Source organism: Mirounga angustirostris, unplaced genomic scaffold (assembly GCF_029215605.1).
Source record: "Mirounga angustirostris isolate CCGP_5_RB_7025 unplaced genomic scaffold, mMirAng1.0.hap1 SCAF_8, whole genome shotgun sequence".
Classification (NCBI taxonomy): domain Eukaryota; kingdom Metazoa; phylum Chordata; class Mammalia; order Carnivora; family Phocidae; genus Mirounga; species Mirounga angustirostris.
In genome coordinates, this window is record NW_026991716.1 from 109389634 (window position 1) to 109412148 (window position 22515).

At 36.6% G+C, this 22515-nt stretch overlaps 1 long non-coding RNA gene across 5 annotated transcripts in view; it reads right to left on the reverse strand.

Moving 5' to 3' along the window:
• LOC123836583 (uncharacterized) overlaps positions 1 to 22515 on the reverse strand; it is a 104069-nt gene that overhangs the window by 37556 nt on the left and 43998 nt on the right. For all 5 annotated transcript variants that reach the window (XR_008505380.2, XR_008505381.2, XR_008505382.2 and 2 more), the window contains exon 4: positions 16514 to 16607. This is a non-coding gene — a long non-coding RNA (uncharacterized LOC123836583). The remainder of the gene's footprint in view (positions 1 to 16513; positions 16608 to 22515) is intronic.

Genomic DNA, 22515 nt, shown 5'->3' on the forward strand with positions numbered 1-22515 from the left:
GAGTACTTGAAATGTGCCTAGTCTAAACTGAGATGTGATAGATAGATGTAATTATAAATATGTAATAATACTAGATTTCACAGATTTCATATTAAAAATAATTTAAAATATCTCACTAATACATTTTTATGTTTCTTAGGTATTGAAATGATAATATTTCAGATATATCAGCTTAAATAAATGTGCTATTAATTTCACCTGTTTCCTTTTACTTTTTTTAATGTTGCATTAGAAAATTTAAAATTATATATGTGGCTCAACTTTGTGGCTCTCTTAATATTTCTATTGGACAGAATTGCTCTAATTCATGGGCCTTTAGACTACACTTGCCCACCAAGTAAATAGCTTTGTATTTTAATTCTCTTTGGCTACTTTAAATATAGCAATGCCAATGGTCCCACATTAATGTACTTTCAATTTGTTTTTAACAACTACAGAGAGGACAACCAACTCTCAGTGAACTTGCTTACATAGTGTTATTTAAGAAATCAGAGGCATAGGGTGGGCAAAGCCAATCCATGCAAAGAATCTCTACCCATCTGGTTTTTCCTAAGAGAATCCACATTTCATGGCTGGTTTAGTAAACTTTTTACATAGGTGCAAGGTCTTAGTGCCCAAGGTAGAAATTACAGCCCTGAATGGATATGTACTGGTAAGCTATCATTCTTTTAACAACAAACATGATGGGCCAGTATTTGCATAAATAGTACTATTTTTCAACACATATATTACATTAAAACTATGAATAAAATTGTCTATTTTCCCTTCACTTCTGCCGCCAAATTAGAAATGCCTATATTCATCATCTTCCTTTATCTATACCTTATCAAGACCAACATCACCTTTTTTTTTTATACCTTCTCTAATCAGTTTAGCCTCTCTGTTATTAGCAATCCTATAACACTGGTTATTTGCAATACATATATTAGCCTTTCGCTAAACATGATTTTGTTGGTTTTCTGTTTTTTAGTGTAGGTCTTATCTACCCATCCATGCCCTGATCTCTTCAAGGGAAGAGACATATCTTATGTGCTTTTGTGTCCCTCACAGCCTTTGTTTAAGCAAGGCAAGTAGGTAATGTTGACTATAATAATAATGATGAAGGTCACAAAGAACAATATAAAACTAACCCCTATAAAGATGTGCAATATGATGACAAGCTCCTTACGAACAAGAAATGTCAATTGTGCATTTTGACCTTAGTTATTTCTATGTCTCAAATTCATCAGGGTTAAAATTGAATTCATTAATTTCCCTTCCCTAACCTACTTCTGCTTTGATTCTTATTTCAGTAACTGGTGCTACTGACTCAGGTTAGAAATGTATATATCCTTAACTTACTCTCCTCAACTAGTCCCCAAGTTCTCTTGATATCCCTCAAATCCATTCAGCTATTTCAATCCTCACTGTTAATATCCTATCTCGTGCCTCCTGTCTTTCCCCAGCCCCTGGTCCAGTCAGTCTGAGCTATGAAAAACACAAATCTGAGCATGCCATTCCTCTGCTTAAAATCCTGATTCTTCTCCAAGGGATAAAATTTCAATTCTCTAGTAGGATTGATGAAGTTTTTCATTATAATGGGGTCCATTTATACTACTTCAACATTAAGTCTCACACCTCTTCTCCTGACCCCAAATTATACTAACATTATTTTGTCTGTTCTAATCAGGCTTTCCTTCTTTTACCTCTGGGCCTTTGCACATACCATTCCCTTCATAGAAAGCATTCATTCCCTGTTACTTGATTAACGCCCTTCACCAGCTCCAGTCTGTTTCTTCCACTGAAATGTGAGCAGAGAAGTCAGGGTGTATCTCTTTTGCCATTTTATTTGTTACCTCTAGCAACTGTATCTGGTCCATGAAGGGGCTCAACATTTTTTGAAGAAAGGAAAAAAGATGTAAGGGGGGGGTGAAGGAAATAGGGAGGTATAGAGAGAATGAGAAAGAAAGAAATTTATTTTACTATTCTGCTTGCTTTCAAATATTTGAGGGTCAGTCCTGAACCACCATTTTAGAGAATACTCTTAGGCTGTTGCTTTTTATTCTTGATTCAATTACAGTCTCTTTCTTGCATTAGTCTCACACATTTGTGAGGAGTTGGTTGAATAGCCAACATTCATAAATCAAATTATTCCACCTAGGGACCAATACCCACCCAACCCCAATGGACAACTGCACTGTGCTTTTACAAACTCAGCTCATTGGCCCACTCTAAATACCCATTTATTACTTCCATGGAGCCAGCCAATAGCCAAGTGAACTCAATCAATTAAAAATTTAATGGATGTTTGTTATACACTCAGCACTGCACTAAGCACTCAACAAATAGTAAGTGAATATGAGCCTTGAGAATCTGGAACATGCTCTTAAGAAACTTTGTCTAACTAAGAAAATAAAGCTAAACAAAATACAAGAAGCAATCATAGAGAAATAATGTGCCAAATATATACTTCTGAATTCATGCATCAGAGTAGCTTAGAAACATCAAATTGATATTTGATCAATGAATATCAAAAAAATAGCAACATCAACTAGAACTTCAAAATGAGAAAGTGCAAAATATTAACCTACAGAAAAGCCCAATGGAGTTAACAACTAGGTGGATGTTTACTCACCAAAATCTCTCAGTCAGTAGAGTATAATCGTGAAGGCCTGCTCTGTTCTCCCTACTATTTACATGAAAAGTAGAATGCCAAATACAGGGCATTCAGCAATCACTGACTCAAGCCATCGTCCCCAGCCAAAAACATCTCCCCCATGTGTGGGGGCAGCAGCCAAGGTGTTTTGGTCAGGCACTGTGAAATTGCCTTGGCTGACTAGGCTCTATGTGATTCCAGCAAGGAAATAACACCCTGTCTTGTTGCTCTACCACATATGCTCCAAAGGAAGAAATGATATCAAAGATTCCAAAGCATCTTATCGCATTTTGTGCTCAAACTTTCAAAACTTACAAGGTAAAAAAGTGTAAATGCTTTTGGCCACTTTCTTTTTCCAGCCAATAAAAGACAATATTTGTTAAACTGTTGAAAGAAAACATGGCAGCTTATATAATAGGTTTAAGCAAGTGAAAAGTCTCTTTCTTGAATGGGGACATTTCACTCTATAAACATTGAGCTTGTTTAGAAGCCACAGTTAATTCTACTACCTATAGAGATTGCTAATTTGGGGGGTTAGGTGTGCAATGGAATGATGCCATAGTGAGTAAAAATGGAAAGAAAAGGGCAAGAACAGAAATACGTTGGTTTAGTCATTAAGGTTATTTCTTGACTGGGGTTAAACATTTCAAATACCTTATTTTCTTCTTTTAATAGTGTAAGTAAGGGGCCCTGGGTGGCTCAGTTGGTTAAACATCTGACTCTTGGTTTCAGCTCAGGTCATGATCTCAGGGTCCTGGGATGGAGCCTCCTGTCGAGTACAACACTCAGAGTACAAACACTCAGCAGGGAGTCGAACTCAGGATCCTCTGCCTCTCCCTCTCTCTCTCCTTCTGTCCCTCCCCTGCTCACACGCATACACACATGTGTACTCTCTCTCAAGTAAATACATACATTTTTAAAAAATAATATAAGTAAAGCATATTATGAGACCAATCATGAAGCAAAAGAACTGTCTAGCTAACAAGCAAGCATACTTCGTGGTCCCCATATGCTACCAAATTAAATGATACAGGGGATTATGGTAAAACAATAAAGAGAAGAAATCTAGAGTTAGTCTTGCATCCTGGCTCTGCCAATGTTTACTCTCAGGCAATTTATCTGAGGCTCTTCAACTCTCAGTTTTCACATTAGCAAAATGGGACTGATAATAATATCCACCTCATACAGTCATTAAGAGAATTAAATGAGAACAAATTTGTTTGGTACAATGCCTAGTACATTATAAGCTTTACTATATATTAGCAATTTATTAATATATTTATACCTTTCCTTATTCCTAGTTCTTCAACATTATCTGTAGTCTGAAATATGAATCAATTTCAAGACTTTAGGGTCTTTGATCTTCTGTTAGAAAACAAGAGGATGTTCTCAGCATCTCTTTCTGAGTATGGAGAGACTCCTATCCAAATAAGCCCACCTTCAGAGCACCTAACATCTCATATCACATGAATAACTTATATGTGCAAATGCCCCAAAGTGATAACTACTCATTTTATGTCTTTCTTTGGTAAACCTAGGATTTCTTGTAGATGATATCTAGCCCACCTAATTCAGTTTCATAATATTTCTAATACTAGTAAGCAATGGAGAAATGTGTGGTTTTGGGGTGGGGGGAAGAAAAAGTTAGGGGGACTGGCATCAGTGATTCTGGAGGGAAAAAAAAGAAACTAAACATTAAAATGTATGAATAACTCCAAACGCTGGAAATAAGAATTTGTAAATATTTAGTGCTGGGATGGATCCTAGAGACCATTTATTTTAATTCCCATTACAACCCCACACACCTCAGGAAAATGAGACTCAGCAAAGTTAAGTGACTTGCCCAGATTCACACAGTAAGGTCAGGACAGAAAGCAGCTCCAGCAACTTCTGGTGTGTGTTCTATTATGGTGTCTCTAACAGCTGGGAGACTGTTTTCTTAAATAGCTCAAATTGAATATTTATAACAAAACTGTTTTATTTGAAACAGATTTAAAATGTAGAGTCAATATTTTTCCCCTGACTTTTAATTAGACAAAATTTTTTCCTGAATATTATAAATGTGAATGTCTTAGTTCATTCAGTCTGCTATAACAAAATACCTTAGACTGGGTGGTTTATAAACAACAAACTTATTTTTCACAGTTCTGGAGGCTGGGAAGGCCAAGATAAGGCATGAGCAGATTTGGTATGTGGTGAAGTCTCCCTTCCTGGTTCATAGACAGCATATTTTCAGTGTCCTCACATGGTAAAAGGAGTAAAGGAGCTCTGTGGGGTCTCTTTTATAAGGAGACTAATCCCATTCACTAGGGCTCCATTCTCATGACCTAATCACCTCCCAAAGGCCCCACCTCCTAATACCATCATATTGGGGGTTAGGATTTTAATTTAAAAATTTTGGTGGTTACAGAAACATTCAGATCATAGCAGTGAAAGCAAATTAAAAAACAGGGGTTCTTTCCCTGCTTTGAAATTTGAATGAAAATGGGTAAAATGGATTGTTTGTTGTTGTTGTTGTTTTTAATATATCTCTTCACTATTCCTTCGCTATGTATTTGCTTCTGATAGTCTCTCTACTTGGCATGCCCTTTCTTCCTCCCTCATGTGTCTGAAGCCTCTTTTCTAAATTAGTTCAAATTAGCATCTTTGAAACAACAGCTGATCCTTCCAAGTTTCTGAAGAGTCTCCACTCTTTTGACCTCCCATTTCTCTTTATTGGTGTTTCACTCATGGTACTTTCACTCATAACACCACTTAAATATTTTTATATCTCCTACATTCTCAAGCATGGTGTCTTTCACATAGTAGTTGTTCAGTATTAAAAAGAAAAAAAAGCAACAAAGTCTGTATCTTAGTTTAAAATTCTCTGCCCCAACTAGAAATGGCATTGCTAATAACACAGATCCTTTGATTTGTGACAGAAATCCCAGGTTCATGAACTTGAAGCATTCTCTTTAGAGAGATATCTCCATACTTTTTAAATTTTAACTTTTCTTATTATTTGATTAAAACTTGACATTGTCATTTAATATCAAGAACTCACTAGAAAATAGTAAACCCCTTGATAACAATTTCACTTATTAATCATCATTGCTGTAATGTAATTGTATATCTTAACTTTATTATAGCATTTATAGAAACCCAGTTAAGCTGATACTAATTTGGTTTAGGATTGTGAACCTCCTTCTTGCAATTCCAAGGATGAGAACAGAGGATAAGAGAAAAGTACACCCAAAAGAACCACAGAGTACAAAGCCTCATTGCAAGATACTTAATTCCATCACATAGCTTACTTTGTGGATTTGCAGAGGGAAAAATATATGTGTATATATACGTACCTGGATGTATATATTTAAAAAATCATATCATATTCAAACACATTACTTAATATGCAAAGATTGTTACTATTACATTTATTTACCTTCCTAATAAATCTTTAACATAGAACAAATAAATATTATTAGCTCTATTTTACAGAAGACTGGGATACAGAAAAATTAATTTATTTATTCAAGGTCATACAGCTAGTGAATTCCAGTCTTGATATTAGAAGCTATGTCACCTGACTCACAGCCTTGGAATCTTTCTACTACTCTATTTTGACTTAAGTAAAATTATGCCATTGTACATTTTTATATTTTGGTACCTAAAAAACCCCTAGCAAAAGTAGCAGTAGCAGTACCAGTTGTTGCTGGTGTAATAAATTGAGCCATATTAAAATGTCTTTAAATCCCTCATTAGACTTTATAAGAGTGAATTGACTTCCAAAGAGCCCCAGTGTTTTCCTTGAGCTTAATTTTAGAGGATGTCTTTTTCCTCTTCAAATATACTGGACATGTTCTATTGCTTTAGGGAAATTTAAGAATGATGAACACTTAATTTCTGACCAGAGTAGATATGAAGAGACTTCAAGAACAACAACAACAAAAATGTCTTTCACATAACATGTACTTAATGTATTCTATTCATAAATTAAGCCATTAACAAACTCATTTCTACCATTGGCTGGGATTGTAGGCAAAAATCACTGGTTCCCTCCCACTTAAAATTTTGTTTCAAAAGTAACTTTTCCAAAAATGAAGAGATTAAAATATTAGGAAGATTTCTATGACCACAGCTGATAATAGTAAGTGCCCCTTTTGTTAATTTATCCAGCATTTACAGTCTATACAGTTGACTCTTGAACAGCATGGGTGTGAACGCAGGTCCACTTATACACATTTTTTATGAATACAGTATAGTACTGTAAATGAATTTCTCTTACTTGTGATTTTATTAGTAACATTTTCTTTCTCTTGCTTACCTTATTGTAAGAATATAGTACATAATACATATACAAAATATGTGTTGAACTGTTGATGATATCAGTAAAGCTTTCAGTCAATAGTAGATTATGGTCAACTGTATTACTGTTTTTGTATACCTATCTTGGAATAGGTTTTTTTCTCTACATCTCCCAATAAAATTTAAGTTTTTTGAGAGTAGGATCACACATTAATTCACAGTAAAATATAAATATATACTCTTCTTGATATGTGGGAAGAGGATTGATTGATAGCATTTTGTTACTAATGCCTTTGTCAAAGTGTAATCCTTAGATCATTTGAGTCATAAGCACCTGGTGTTTGTTAAACATGTAGCACCAGACTTCTGAATCAGAATCTCTCCATGGATTCCAGGATCTCTATGGAGGCCCTGGAATCTGAGTCTGGTACACACTAGAGTTTGAAAATCAGTGAACTAGGGGATAAGGGTGGGGGCACAAGAAGCTACAAATACAGACACAGAATAGCTTGTAGTTAGGGCCGGCTAAGGAAAGGCAATGCACCAAAACCAAACTGCTCATCTCTAAACTTTGCCTGACTGCTTCTCAATTTCCTGCTCTGCAGGTTCATAGCACAAGTCATTTCTCACCAAAGATTATTAACTTTCCTTATGTGATGAGATTTCACTGGAGATGTGAAATTGTCCTGCCAGAAACATTATCAGTGGGTTCTGAAGAAGCCAGCTCCAGACAGCCTGCTGGCTGAATGGCCATGTGGACAGTTATAACTGGGTTCCCCATGGGCTCAAGAAAGTGCTGTAGGTTGGGTGGTCTCTGTGAACAGTAGTTCAAGGAGTAGAACAGAAAACACTGAATGTAATTTAATATAGCACACAGTCTCAACTCTGACAAGGCTCAGGTCTGAGCCGTGTGAAGATCGAATTACCTCTCCGTCCACAGAAGGACACCCCTCCCCACAAGCACCATTGGCAGAGTCTGTGGGAAAACTTACTAGCAGCTGTGCTACCTTATCTAGTCAAAGGAAAGAAAGAGGTCATCAGATTCCAGGGCTGCCAGTTGTTAAACCTTTATAAGAACCACAAGGAGGGGGGAGAAAGGCCTAGAGGGTTTTAAGGAATAGATACACAGAAATAGTTCTAATTCCTTTGAGAACATAATCTAGGATTTATTTTCTGAAATAAAAATCTGGAAGGAAAAATAAACACACATTAAACTATTAATGACCAAATATCACATTGGGATTTGACTATATTTTCCTTCTTATACTAATGTTATGGAGCCAAAGCCAAAATACTCAGAAAGACTAATTGCAAATGAAATTGAGGCTGATAAGCATTTGATTAACTTCTATCATATTTATTTAATACATTATATTGGGCTGCTTTAGTAAAAAATAAATAAATAAAATATAAATCTCTTAATCTAACAAAGAAAACACTGGACATTAAATGGACCTATGAAAAAGTCTTGGCATCACAAAACAATCCACTCATAAGATCTTCAAAACCAAATTAGCACTGGCCTAGATAGTGATAAATCTCATCTGTAGAATGTTAACTGAAGCTAAAACCACACTTTGAAGTGACTATTTTGTTTTCAACTTTCCCTATGAAAGCCTGAAACTAAAACCTCAAATTCTCCACTATTGTTGTGTCCCAAAGTTACTATAGGTTTTCTAGAAGTCAGCGTACTTCATGAGGCACTGGAAGTGAATAATGTCACTCAGCTTGCCCACGGTCTCCAGGTTGATCCCTCTACAACCTTGAGACCAATGCTGTTTTACTGTTATCTTACTTGTGTTTACCCCTATCTTAAAGCTTAAGCTTCTCAGGTCAAGGACCCTGTCTTTGGTAGTTTATACTTTCTGAAGCAATATACTCCTCTGTAAATAATTGTGTTTGATCATCATGAGACACTTCAATTGGATTTTCCCATAAAAGAGAAAGTTCTTTAAAGGGTACTTTATAGTTAAAACATAACAGAACACTTTTTGAGCCTTTTTCTATGAGGCCTATCAATACATATACAAGCAGAAAAGTTCAAGGCACAGCAAAGCTAAAGTCACAATCAAGAAAGGCTTTGCTGTTATTTGTGATATTAAAGATACAGCTAGACTTTGTTCACTATTAGAGGTATTATCATAGGACATATTAGATGAATTTCACTTTCTCTTTCTCTAGCATGTATTTATTTCAAACTTAGTGGCATCAGAATCCCTAAGAAACATTTTAAAGGAGTTAAAATTAAAATAACAGCCAGATGTCAGAGCTCTGTCTACCGACTGGTGAGGTCTGGGAATCCATATATGTGCACACCCCTAGAGGTGAGTCTGATTTCTGATGCTCTGCTGAGTTGGAGATCCCTACCAGATGCCCAAAGAGTGGATCCCCATGAGGTGCTTCCCCTATGCCTCTTCAAAGTACCTGATATGCAAAAGGAGGGTCTGGAGCCCCATTCTCAGAATTCAGATGCTCCCTCAATTCATCAGCACATAGTTACCTTATATTAGAAGATTATAACAGCCCCGAGACCTAGCTACACAAATAACTAAAATTTTCTCATAGCTTTGGAGACAGTTGGAAAGTTGATAAAGATGTGTGTCATTGGCTTACCTTGGATTGTCCAAAAAAAAATTACTTACGAAGCTTTATAAAAATAATCATGCCTGGTCTCTATCCCAAGAGATTTTGGTTTAACTGGTCTGAAGGAGGCCCTGGCATCAGTATGTTTAAAAAACTCCCCAGGTGATTCTAATGTCTAGCCAAGTTTGAGACCCACTGGAAATGATGAAATGATAATTCTACAAAGAGTATCAATGAGGTATTTATATAACCAGTTACATTGCCTAAATTTTTGATATCTAAGTCTCGCAACAATATTTTGAGGTAAGTAGTAAAATTCTCATTAAGCAGATGAAGAAGGAGAAAATATGTTAGAGCCTTCCTACTCAAAGCATAGTCCATGTATCAGCAACACAAGCATCACCTGGAAGCTTGTTCGAAATGCAGAATACCAGGACTCCAGCCAGGTTTTCTGAATCAGAATCTAGTATTTTAACAGGATTCCCCAGTGATTTATATACACATTAAAGTTTGAAAGTCCCACTGCTCTAGGAAGGATTCATACCCATGAGTCTTCTCATGGAAGTGAATGACCCTCCCCTGCACACTGCCTGCCTTGCATATGAAACTCATATCTCTTAGTTCCAATAGGAAGACTTTCCTCATGTGAACATAACTGAAGTGGGGCTATATCACCTGATCTCCTCACCTTGGGTTTTTTTAGTCAAAATAACTACATATCACTTAATAAACAGCATGTATGTTGGAGCATCTAAAACAAGAATGGAATCATCCATAAGAGATTGACTTTTGTCAGATGTCCTGAACTAATGGCTTTTGTATTACTTACTTTGATCTTTGGCTCCATGTCTGATACTTCAACCGTTGTTTGAACCCTCAACTTCTGGCCTTGACCCTGTCTTTCCCTAAATCTCAGCAGAGCAAAGGATAAAAGGATCTTAATTTCTACATACAGATGAAGTACTTTTGTTAGGTAGTATTAATTCACTCATTGTTCACTAACACTGCACTGGGCTTTGTGATCCAAAGATGAATAGGACAGAATTCCTGATTGTAACTAATTAATAAATTAATGGAAGAGACAGACAATAATAGATCATTACAGCATATGTGACAAATGAGAATACCATATGTTAGTGAAGGCATGATAAGATCCATTCTTTGTACACTGCTTGTTTGAGTATGAGTTACCGCAACCTTCCAGCAAGCAATTTGGTAATATGTATTAAAAGTCTTAAAATGCTCTTGAATTTGAATACTTTATACATGACACATTAAGGAATCCTTGCATAAAGTTTAGTAGGGAGGATGGGATCCGATTTATATTTTGGGAAGTTTACTTTGGCTTAATGTAGGGAATGGATTGGAGGGGTGCAAGACTGGAAGCAGGAGTTTAATTAATAGGCTGTTGTAACAACCCAACATTTTTCTAATCTAAGAAAAGATGAACACCTGGAATAGGGCCATGCTTATGTCTGGCTTCTTTGAATGTAATATGTTTCTAGTCTTACCTCAGAAGTACCTTTACTAGGAAATAATCAGAGATGGATTATCACAAGCAAAGTTTACAATGGTGTTTACTGTTGTGATGTTTGTGATAGTGAAAAACAAAACAAAACAAAACAAAAATACCTAAATACCCAATATCCAAGTAATCCTTAAACAAATCATGATATAATAATTTTACAGAATATATAATCATTAAAATAGTATTTATGAAAAATTTAAATGAAGTGGAAGTAAGCATATGATACAATGTAACACCAGGCAAAATCCTCTGATCAAAATTATCCAAACATCTTAGTATGGTCTACAAATTCACTCAAACTCTAATCTCTACCTAACTTATGCCCATGATACTTCCACTGTACCAAAATGCTGGTTATTCTCTAAACATAGCTTATTCTATCACAATCCCATGCTATTGAATAGGCTACATTTGTTTTTGGTTTTTGGTTTTGTTGTTTACAAAAGTACTTTTTTTCCTTTACAATTCTGAGGTATCCATAACCACTTCCACTCTTCTGTTCCCAAGGACAGTTCAGGTCCCTGGAGTCATCTTTTAAATTAATTAGTTAATGATCTATTTAATTGTCCCCTATAATTTTATGAACATGAAATGTAACTTACTTTCCCTCAGCTTAGCTCTGGTGGGTACACTCTACCATAAAACTTATAACTGTATACTTTCCATGCTCATCTCCAATTTCTCATTCAAAGCCTCTTCTTCATGAAGATTAATTACCTGACAGGAATAAAAGACTTCTTAGAGGAGCCAGATCTTTTCCTTTGGAAAATTTGAAAATCACCAAACAGCACAGAATCTATCTTAAATATGCTATTCTGACTTCTTGAGAGATTGAATAAAAATGTTCAGACATAAGTTGGTAAATAGATATGTTGATAAAATAGAGGAACAATTTTTTTGGCAAACAGCTTCATGATAAATAAAAATTTTGTTATTAAAAATATTGTGTGGGGCGCCTGGGTAGCTTCGTCAGTTAAGCAGCTGCCTTCGGCTCAGGTCATGATCCCAGGGTCCAGGGATCAAGCCCCGCATCAGGCTTACTGCTCAGCAGGGAGTCTGCTTCTACCTCCCTCTGCTCTTGAGCTCTTGCTTGCTCTCTCTCTCTCTCAAATAAATAAATAAAATCTTTAAAAAAATATTGTGCAGAAGAAATTTCTTTCATATTAGAAGAACAAAAATTTTAAGGGGCCTCGATGAAGAGACTAGACTTCAGAAGTTGGATATTAGGAGAAAATGCAATCTAAAGAGAGAAAACAACTTAAAGGAAGGTCTGAAATTGGGATATTGCCAAGCATGTTTGTGGAAAGCCAGTGGTGGAGAAATTAAATGGAAAAGTCTATAAAGGGTCAAATTTTGGTGTTTGATGCCCATGTTGAAGTATTAAAACTCTATTTTTCATATTCTAGGGATTCATTGAAGATTTTTGTATATAGGCAATGACATGATTACATCTGTATATTGTAATGATAACTGAAAGTATGTGAGAAGTTTAGCAGGAAATAAAACCCGGGATCTGATAGTTCCTAAATTGATGTCTTCTGCCCAACCTTTTGCGTGACTCTAGACCCATAAACTGATCTGCTACAGGGCAGTCTCATATACTTACACCAAACTCATCATACCTGAAATAGAGTTTATCAAAGTTACTTGTTTTTCCCATGAACTAAGCTGTGCATGAAGAGCTAAACATACACATGTAATTAAAAAAAAAATTTCTTAAGATGTCAATTTTCCCAAATAACTAGAATTAGGGGATCCAGAGTACTCTACTGGGGCTCTTATGTCCTTGGAATTTAGAATAGTTGAAGATGAGGGATATCACTTGCCAGTAGCTATTAGGGCTTAGATGTGAGGAGAAAAATACAGAAGGCCATGTCTTGAGGTGAACCTCATTTGATCTGGACAGACTTTCCATCCAAGTCAACCTTGTAAAGAGCAATCAGAAAGGGACAATCTGGAAAAGAAGGGAAAACAAATGAAGGCAAGAGGATCTGAAGCAGAGTGGGAAGAATGACCTGGGGCAAATAAAGAGGAAGGCTCTAAGGATGACTGTGGAAACTCTCCATAGAGACTTTCACCCATAGAGCATGGCCAGCACACATGTCCAAATCTCTGTCCTTGCTTGCAGTGTGTTATTCTTTCATCCCCAGTTATTTCCCTGCTTCATTCTATTTCAACTTGTTCTCACTTTGCTTTCCCTGTCATATTTGTGACATCTCAATATATAGGACTTGAAGTTTGAGCTTTCCTTCCACTGATATTGGTTTCTGATTTGTGGTACACACAACTAAGAGTTTTCTAGATCAAAAACCAATATGGAAATGAGGTAGTGCTCTAGTACACTTAGGAGGGCTAAGCCATGCCCTGAACCTTTGTCTTCTTGGCTGGGGCCAGGCATCCTCTAAGCCTTTCTCAAATTCTCTTCTGAGCAAATATCCTTTGCAATCAGGCATTCCCTGGGTCATACTACAAACCACTGACCACTCAGACTTTCAGCACTGAATTCTGCAGAAGATAAGAGCTGTGATACTCTACCATCCACATGCCAAGAGTTGCAGTAAATATTAGGGACTCTGTCTTCCAGGAGTTAACCAACAACAACATATGTCATTACAATATGGTATAATAGGTACAATATATAGAGAGAGATAGGTATAGATATACACACACACATAAATATTGCATTTATATTTTTTTAAAGCTGCATCATGAATTGAGTTCTCAGTCTTGTACATGAGCAGTCACTTCTCTCTAGGATAGCCACATTTGGTCCCAGTGTGGGACCAGTGCCTCAGTGCATATGTATACTTACACACCAATGAGTGACCTAATTCCTATTTAACGTAAGCGTTTTCATTTGGTGAGTAAATTAGAGCTCTGTTATACTGGCAGTAGATGGATACACTGAACTGTAAATTATGCATTGGTTTCTTTCTTTCTTTTTCTTTTCTTTTTTTTTGGTCTCCAGATTTTCACCACTTATTGAACTCACACTCTTATAAATATGAAAAGGGAAGAATTATTTCCCTAGAAGAGAAAAAAAAATGCTAAAATCAAGAAAGCTTCATACAATCTGAATAAAATGGCTGGTTGTAAGGACTTTTGTGATTTCGATGCTTCCATTAGCAATCCCTTACTCCGCACCAAAAAGATCCTATGAAGTTAGAGCTATGGCACTTCCATTGAGGAAGAAGTTGATTCTTCCTTCTTTCCTTTGTGTTGTGAGTATTTAAGGCCTTGGTTTGCATTTAGAGAAACTGTGGGTCTTCCAAAATCAGCTCTTCATATTCAGCGAAAAGTAAAGCATATATTGTAATAATACTATTACCACTGCCTAAGTCATCTTTATATAGTGTTTGACAAATAACAAACTGGTTCTCTAATATTATGTTATTTGATTATTACAGTAGCCCTGTAAAATGAATAGAGTTGATATTTTTATTCCCGTTTTGCTTAGAAGAAAGTCTGGCTTGCTAAAGGCCACACAATTGACAAAATCCACAACTGGCAAAATCCAGATCTAGGATGTTCATACAGATGTATTACTATCCATATTTGGAAGTTTGAGAATTCTTGTATTGTTCAAGAACATTTTTCCCATTTACGGTGTATGAGTCTTCTCCAAGCTCCATATGTCTTTTATTTCCTAGGTTTGTAAGAGGGACAATAACCTACACACTGAGGTTTTCTTACAAGAGAAATATTATTTCAATGCATTGTTCTAAAGAGCTCTATTCTGATTCTGAAGAGAAATAAAACATGCCTTATTTTTACTTTCTTAATAAAGTACTTACAGGAAATGGGAAAACAGACAAAACAAAAACACATCCAAAATAAAGAAAACTTCCATATTTTTTTCTGAAATACTATATCTTGACAGACAACATAGGTCTGTGGATGAAGCCTGAGTTTAGAAGTTAGTTATACTGCCAGACCCAATTCCTCCCACCTTGTTCCAATTTTCCTTTTACCAGTAGCTCTCATCACCTTCTCAGATACCACAAAATTTATACTTTAATTATTTTGACTTATTGTCTTTCCCCTCCAATTTGAATGTAAGTTCCAAGTGGGCAGGGATCTCTCTTTCACACTTTGTGAACACTAGCCTAGTGTCTGGCATATACGAGGAATACAGTAGTTTGCTGATGGAATGAATGAAGACATGCCTCGGTTGGAATTCTCACCTTACCATTTACCAGTAGCAGAAATTTAGCAATTTTATTTAACCTTTCTGAGTATGTGTGTGGTGAAATATACATAACATTTACCATTTTAACCATTTTTAAGTGTACAGTTCTGTGATATTAAGTACATTCACATTGTTTTACAACTATCCCCACTATCCACCTCCAGAACTTCTTTGACTTTCCCAACTGAAACTCTATACCTGTTAAACAACAATCCATTCCCTCCTCCTCTCAGCCCCTGGCAAACATGGGTCTATTTTTTGTCACTCTGAATTAACTCATATTAATGGAATCATACAGTATTTATATTTTTGTGACTAGCTTATTTCACCTAGCATACTGTCCTCAACATTCATCCATGTTATAGCTTGTGTCAGAATTTCTTTTTTTTTTTTTAAGCCTGACTCATATTCCACTGTATGTATATACCACATTTTGTTTATCCATTCCTCTGTTGATAGATACTTGGGTTGCTTCCACCTTTGGCTATTATGAATAATGCTGTTATAAACATGAGTATACAAGTAACTGTTTGAGTGTCTGTTTTTAATTATTTTGGCTATGCACTCCAAAGTAGAGTTGCTCGATCATATGATAATTCTATTTTTAATTTTTTAAGAAACCACTATACTGTCTTACAAAGTGGCTGCACCACTTTCATTCCCACCAGCAACGAACAAGAGTTCTGATTTCTCTACATCCTTGCTAATACTTGTTATTTTCTTTTTGGTTTGTTTGATTGTTTTTTTTAATACTAGCCATCTTAATAAATGTGAAGGAAATCTTTCCAAACTTTAATAGCTTCATCTACACAGTGAGGATATACACAGAGACTTATTGACTATCACAATTCTAGCTCAGAGTGGGTGTTAACCGAAAGGAGAATTTCTTTTGTTTACTGCTATATTTGGGAAGAAAATTTCCACATAAATATTGAGAGTCACTTCCACTTTTCCTATTACTATCTAAAATTCACTCAGAGTGGCATAGACATAAATCAGACATAACATATAGGAAAAAATAGAAAGTCTTATTTTTAATTTTTTCTCTTTTCACCCATGAAAGAGACTACTACTGCCTGGATCCAATAGAAAGAGTCCAAATAATTACAAACTGAGACATAACTTTAGTGATTTATATTTTCTTTTAGTGAGAAAGACTTGTGAGTAAAATTAAAGAACTTAGGACAATCTGATTCATGTATGAAAATACTACCCTTTTACTAAAATATCGTATTATTTCAGCTGATCAAATTGTTGATTCACACATTTAAAAAAAATCACAGAAATTGGTTACCTGATTCAGTGAACTATTATTTGATTGATTTCACCATCTTGTTATTTAAGAAAAGTTATGATTCTCTCTGTCCCTCTGGAGATTCATGCTTGGCCTAGATGTAATAAACAAAATTTTTGGTGCTTAAGGAACTTTATTCAATTTAACTCATTTTAATTCAGCAGAAGTTTATCAAACCAATGTCATGTACAAAGCATATATGGAAAACAAAAAGATTCAACATGTACTTTTAAGAGCTTGTGATCCAGATGAGTAAATTGGTTAATCATTATTTTAACAGTTAATAAAATACTGAGAGGATTAGATCAATATGGCAGGATGAATATACAATTCTACCTCTTCATATGCCTAAGTTACCATAAAAGAAAATAAAAATAATATCTACTTATATGTCTAACTATATCTATACCTATATCTACCCATGAATATAGTATGAAAGGGAATATAATAATCTTTAACAATTTCAAAATACTTAAGAGAATTGGATCAATATGGAGAAAGGAATACATAGATCTAGCTGCTATTTTGTCTAAAATGTCACAAACTAATATCACTATATCTAAAAATATCTATATTTAAAATAATAAATCTATAGTTATTTTTGAAAATAGGAAAGAAATCTGTAAGTAGTTACATAATTTGAAGTATTTCTACACCATATCACTAAAGAGCTTATCATAAACATAACTAGAAGTCATATTCTAGTAGATAGGGTTACTTGAATATAAAATTTTCAGAAAACAAAAGAATTACCAATAATTTCAGGAAAATCAAAACCAAGAAACTTCATGAAAGCAAACAATAACCGTAAAAAGAGAACAACAACATAAAAGAGACAGATAAAATAAATAAAACAAACTTTTAAAAGTATCCTCAGCTCTTTGAGAATTCTGTATCCACAAAAAAGGAAACAGACTTTGTAGATTTGAAAGCTAAGGAAGTTGAAGTGTTTTTAAAAAAGCTCTATAGGGCAGAGCAAGACGGCAGAGGAGTAGGCAACCTGGATTTCGTCTGGTCTCAGGAATTCAACTGGATAACTATCACAATTCTAGCTCAGAGTGGGTGTTAACCGAAAGGAGAATTTCTTTTGTTTACTGCTATATTTGGGAAGAAAATTTCCACATAAATATTAAGAGTCACTTCCACTTTTCCTATTACTATCTAAAATTCACTCAGAGGGGCATAGACATAAATCAGACATAACATATAGGAATTCTGAACACCTACAAACTCAACAGGAGATCGAAGAAAAGAATAGCAACAACTCTCTGAACAGAAAAGCGACCACTTTCTGGAAGGTAGGATGTGCGGAGAAGTGAATCCCAGGCGATATGCGGGAGGATAGACGGCGGGGGAGGGGCCTCCGTCGGCCGCTTCTGGCAAGTGATAGAGCCGCGGAGCACAAAATCGGAACTTTTAAAAGTCTGCTCCGCCTAGGGACGTCACTCCGGTGGCTAAGCGGGGGGTGCAACCCTCCGGGACAGTGGGGTCTCAGGACCCTCGGGGTCACAGAAAGACCGGGGGTGCCTGAGTGTGGCAGAGCTCCCAGGGATCGGAGCCGGGAAGCCGGCTGCAGAGGCAGAGCCCAGGCGCGGGCTCTCAGCTCGGGGTGGCCATAAACCGTGATCCGCGGCCCAGTCGGGCCCCTGCTCCTCCAGCAGGGACCCAACAAGCGGCAGATCCGGGGAGACTCACCTTCCTCCCCCGGGAGGAGCCGCGCGGGAGTGCACACAGGGATCTGCTGGGTTTGGAGACTCCACCCGGGGTTGGGTGCCAGAGATAGAAACGCGCAGTCACAGGCCGGGCGAGCACAGAGTGCGGCCAGAGACCGGGGAGCCGGGAGTGACTGACGGCTTTTCTCTGGGGGCTCACTGGGGAGCGGGGCCCCGAGTTCTCAGCTCCTCCAGGGCGGAGATTGGGAGGCCGCCATTTTCACTCTCCGCCTCCAAAGCTGAACGGAAAGCTTGCAGGGAACAAAGGCTCCTGAAAGCAAACCCGAGCAGATTACTTAGCCCAGACCGGGCAAGGGCGGGGGCAGTTCCGCCTCCGGCAGAGACATTTGGAAACCACGGCAACAGGCCCCTCCCCAGAAGATCAGCGAGAACAGCCGGCCAAGACCAAGTTTACCGATCAATGAGAACGGCAGAACTCCAGCGATAGGGGAATACTGCACATAGAATCCATGGCTTTTTTACCATGATTCTTCAGTCTTTCAAAGTTAATTTTTTTAACTGTCTTTTTTTTTTTTTGAATTTTTCTTTTTCCCTTTTTCAACCAACATCTTATCAATCCCTTTTTAAAAAAACTTTTATTTTTCATTTTTACAGTCATATTCTATCCCTTTATAGTAGTTACCCTTATTTTTGGCATATATATATAAGTTGTTCTCTCTTTAAAATTTTGAGATAGTTTCTTCTAACAGATCAAAATACACCCTAAATCTCTAGTGTATGGTTTTGTTCTACTCTCCTGCCTGATCACATTCTCTCCCTTTTTTTTTCTTTTTTTTTAAATCCTCTTCTTTTTTCAAACAACTTCTTGTCAATTCCTTTTATAAAATTTTTTATAATTTTCATCTTTACAGTCATATTCCATCCCTTCATCATATCAACCCTTATTTTGTACATATATAAGTTTTTGTTTCTTTAAAATTTTGGGAGGCACTTTCTTCTAACAGACCAAAATACACCCAAAATCTAGTGTGTGGTACTGATCTATGCACCAGCCTGATCATATTTGATCATAATCTGGTTTTTTTGTTGTTTTGTTCTGTTTTTGTTTGTTTTTATCTTTTTCTTCTTCTTTTTTTTTCTTTTTCTTTTTTCTTTCTTTCCCTTTCTTTTCCCCCGGCTTCAGGTCTTTTCTGATTTGTTTAGAGTATATTTTCCGGGGACATTGTTACCCTGTTAGCATTTTGTTCTCTCATTCATCTATTCTCCTCTGGACAAAATGTCAAGACGGAAAAAATCACCTCAACAAAAAGAACAAGAGGTAGTACCGACTGCCAGGGACCTATCAATACGGACATTAGTACGATGTCGGATCTAGAGTTCAGAATCATCACTTTAAAGATACTAGCTGGGCTTGAAAAAAGCATGGAAGTTATTAGAGAAACCCTTTCTGGAGAAATAAAAGAACTAAAATCTAACCAAGTTGAAATCAAAAAGGCTACTAATGAGGTGCAATAAAAAATGGGGGTGCTAACTGCTAGGATAAATGAGGCAGAAGAGAGAATCAGTGATATAGAAGACCAAATGATGGAAAATAAAGAAGCTGAGAAAAAGAGAGATAAACAACTACTGGATCATGAGGGCAGAATTCGAGAGATAAGTGATACCATAAGATGAAACAACATTAGAATAATTGGGATCCCAGAAGAAGAAAGAGAGAGAGGGGCAGAAGGTATATTGGAGCAGATAATAGCAGAGAACTTTCCTAATTTGGGGAAGGAAACAGGCATCAAAATCCAGGAAGCACAGAGATCCTCTCTCAAAATCAGTAAAAATAGGTCAACACCCCAACATCTAATAGTAAAACTTACGAGTCTCAGAGACAAAGAGAAAATCCTGAAAGCGGCTTGGTAGAAAAGATATATAACCTACAATGGTAGAAACATTAGACTGGCAACAGACCTATCCACAGAGACCTGGCAGGCCAGAAAGGACTGGTAGGATATATTCAGAGCACTAAATGAGAAAAATATGCAGCCAAGAATACTATATCCACATAGGCTGTCATTGAAAATAGAAGGAGAGATAAAAAGCTTCCAGGACAAACAAAAACTAAAGGAATTTGCAAACACAAAACCAGCCCTATAAGAAATATTGAAAGGAGTCCTCTAAGCAAAGAGAGAGCCTAAAAGCAACATAGACCAGAAAGGAACACAGACAATATACGGTAACAGTCACCTTACAGGCAATACAAAGGCAGTAGATTCATATCTTTCAATAGATACCCTGAATGTAAATGGGCTAAATGCCCCAATCAAAAGACACAGGCTATGAGATTGGATTAAAAAACAAGACCCATCGATATGCTGTCTGCAAGAGACTCATTTTAGACCCAAAGTCACTCCCAGATTGAAAGTGAGGGGGTGGAAAACCATTTACCATGCTAATGGACACCAAAAGAAAGCTGGGGTGGCAATCCTTATATCAGACAAATTAGATTTTAAACCAAAGACTGTAATAAGAGATGAGGAAGGACACTATATCCTACTTAAAGGGTCTATCCAACAAGAAGATCTAACAATTGTAAATATCTATGCCCCTAACATGGGAGCAGCCCATTATAGAAGGCAACTAATAACAAAAGCAAAGAAACACATCGACAACAATACAATAATAGTGGGGGACTTTAACACCCCCCTCACTGAAATGGACAGATCGTCTAAGCAAAAGAACAACAAGGAAATAAAGACTTTAAATGACACACTGGACCAAATGGACTTCACAGACATATTCAGAACATTCCACCCCAAAGCAACAGAATACACATTCTTCTCTAGTCCCCATGGAACATTCTCCAGAATAGATCACATCCTAGGTCATAAATCAGGTCTCAACCGGTACCAAAAGACTGGTATCATTCCCTGCCTATTTTCAGACCACAATGCTTTGAAACTAGAACTCAATCACAAGAGGAAAGTCAGAAAGAACTCAAATACATGGAGGCTAAAGAGCATCTTACTAAAGAATGAATGGGTCAACCAGGAAATTAAAGAAGAATTTTTAAAAATTCATGGAAACCAATGAAAATGAAAACACAACTGTTCAAAATCTTTGGGATGCAGCAAAGGCAGTCCTAAGAGGAAAGTATATAGCAATACAAGCCTTTCTCAAGAAACAAGAAAGGTCTCAAGTACACAACCTAACCCTACACCTAAAGGAGCTGGAGAAAGAACAGTAAATAAAGCCTAAACCCAGCAGGAGAAGAGAAATAATAAAGATCAGAGCAGAAATCAATGAAATAGAAACCAAAAGAACAGTAGAACAGATCAACAAAACTAGGATCTGGTTCTTTGAAAGAATTAACAAGATTGATAAACCCCTGGCCAGACTTAACAAAAAGAAAAGAGAAATGACCCAAACAAATAAAATCATGAATGAAAGAGGAGAGATCACAACCAACACCAAAGAAATACAAACAAGTATAAGAACATATTATGAGCAACTCTATGCCAGCAAATTAGATAACCTGGAAGAAATGGATGCGTTCCTAGAGATGTATCAACTACCAAAACTGAACCAGGAAGAAATAGAAAACCTGAACAGACCTATAAACACTAAGGAAATTGAAGCAGTCATCAAAAATCTCCCAAAAAACAAAAGCCCAGGGCCAGATGGCTTACCGGGGGAATTCTATGAAACATTTAAAGCAGAATTAATACCTATTCTTCTGAAACTGTTCCAAAAAATAGAAATGGAAGGAAAACTTCCAAACTTGTTTTATGAGGCCAGCATTACCTTGATTCCAAAACCAGACAAAGACCCCATCAAAAAGGGGAATTACAGACCAATATCCTTGATGAACATGGATGCAAAAATTCTCACCAAAATACTAGCCAATAGGATCCAACAGTACATTAAAAGGATTATTCACCATGACCAAGTGGGATTTAACCCTGGGCTGCAAGTTTGGTTCAACATCTGCAAATCAATCAACGTGATATAATACATTAACAAAAGAAAAGAACAAGAATCATATGATCCTCTCAACAGATGCAGAAAAAGCATTTGACAAAGTGCAACATCCTTTCTTGATCAAAATTCTTCAGAGTATAGGGATCGAGGGTACATACCTCAATATCATAAAAGCCATCTATGAAAAACCCACAGCAAATATCATTCTCAATGGAGGAACACTGAGAGCTTTCCCCCTAAGGTCAGGAACGCGGCAGGGATGTCCACTATCACCATTGCTATTCAACATAGTATTGGAAGTCCTAGCCACAGCAATCAGACAACAAAAAGAAATCAAAGGCATCTAAATCGGCAAAGAAG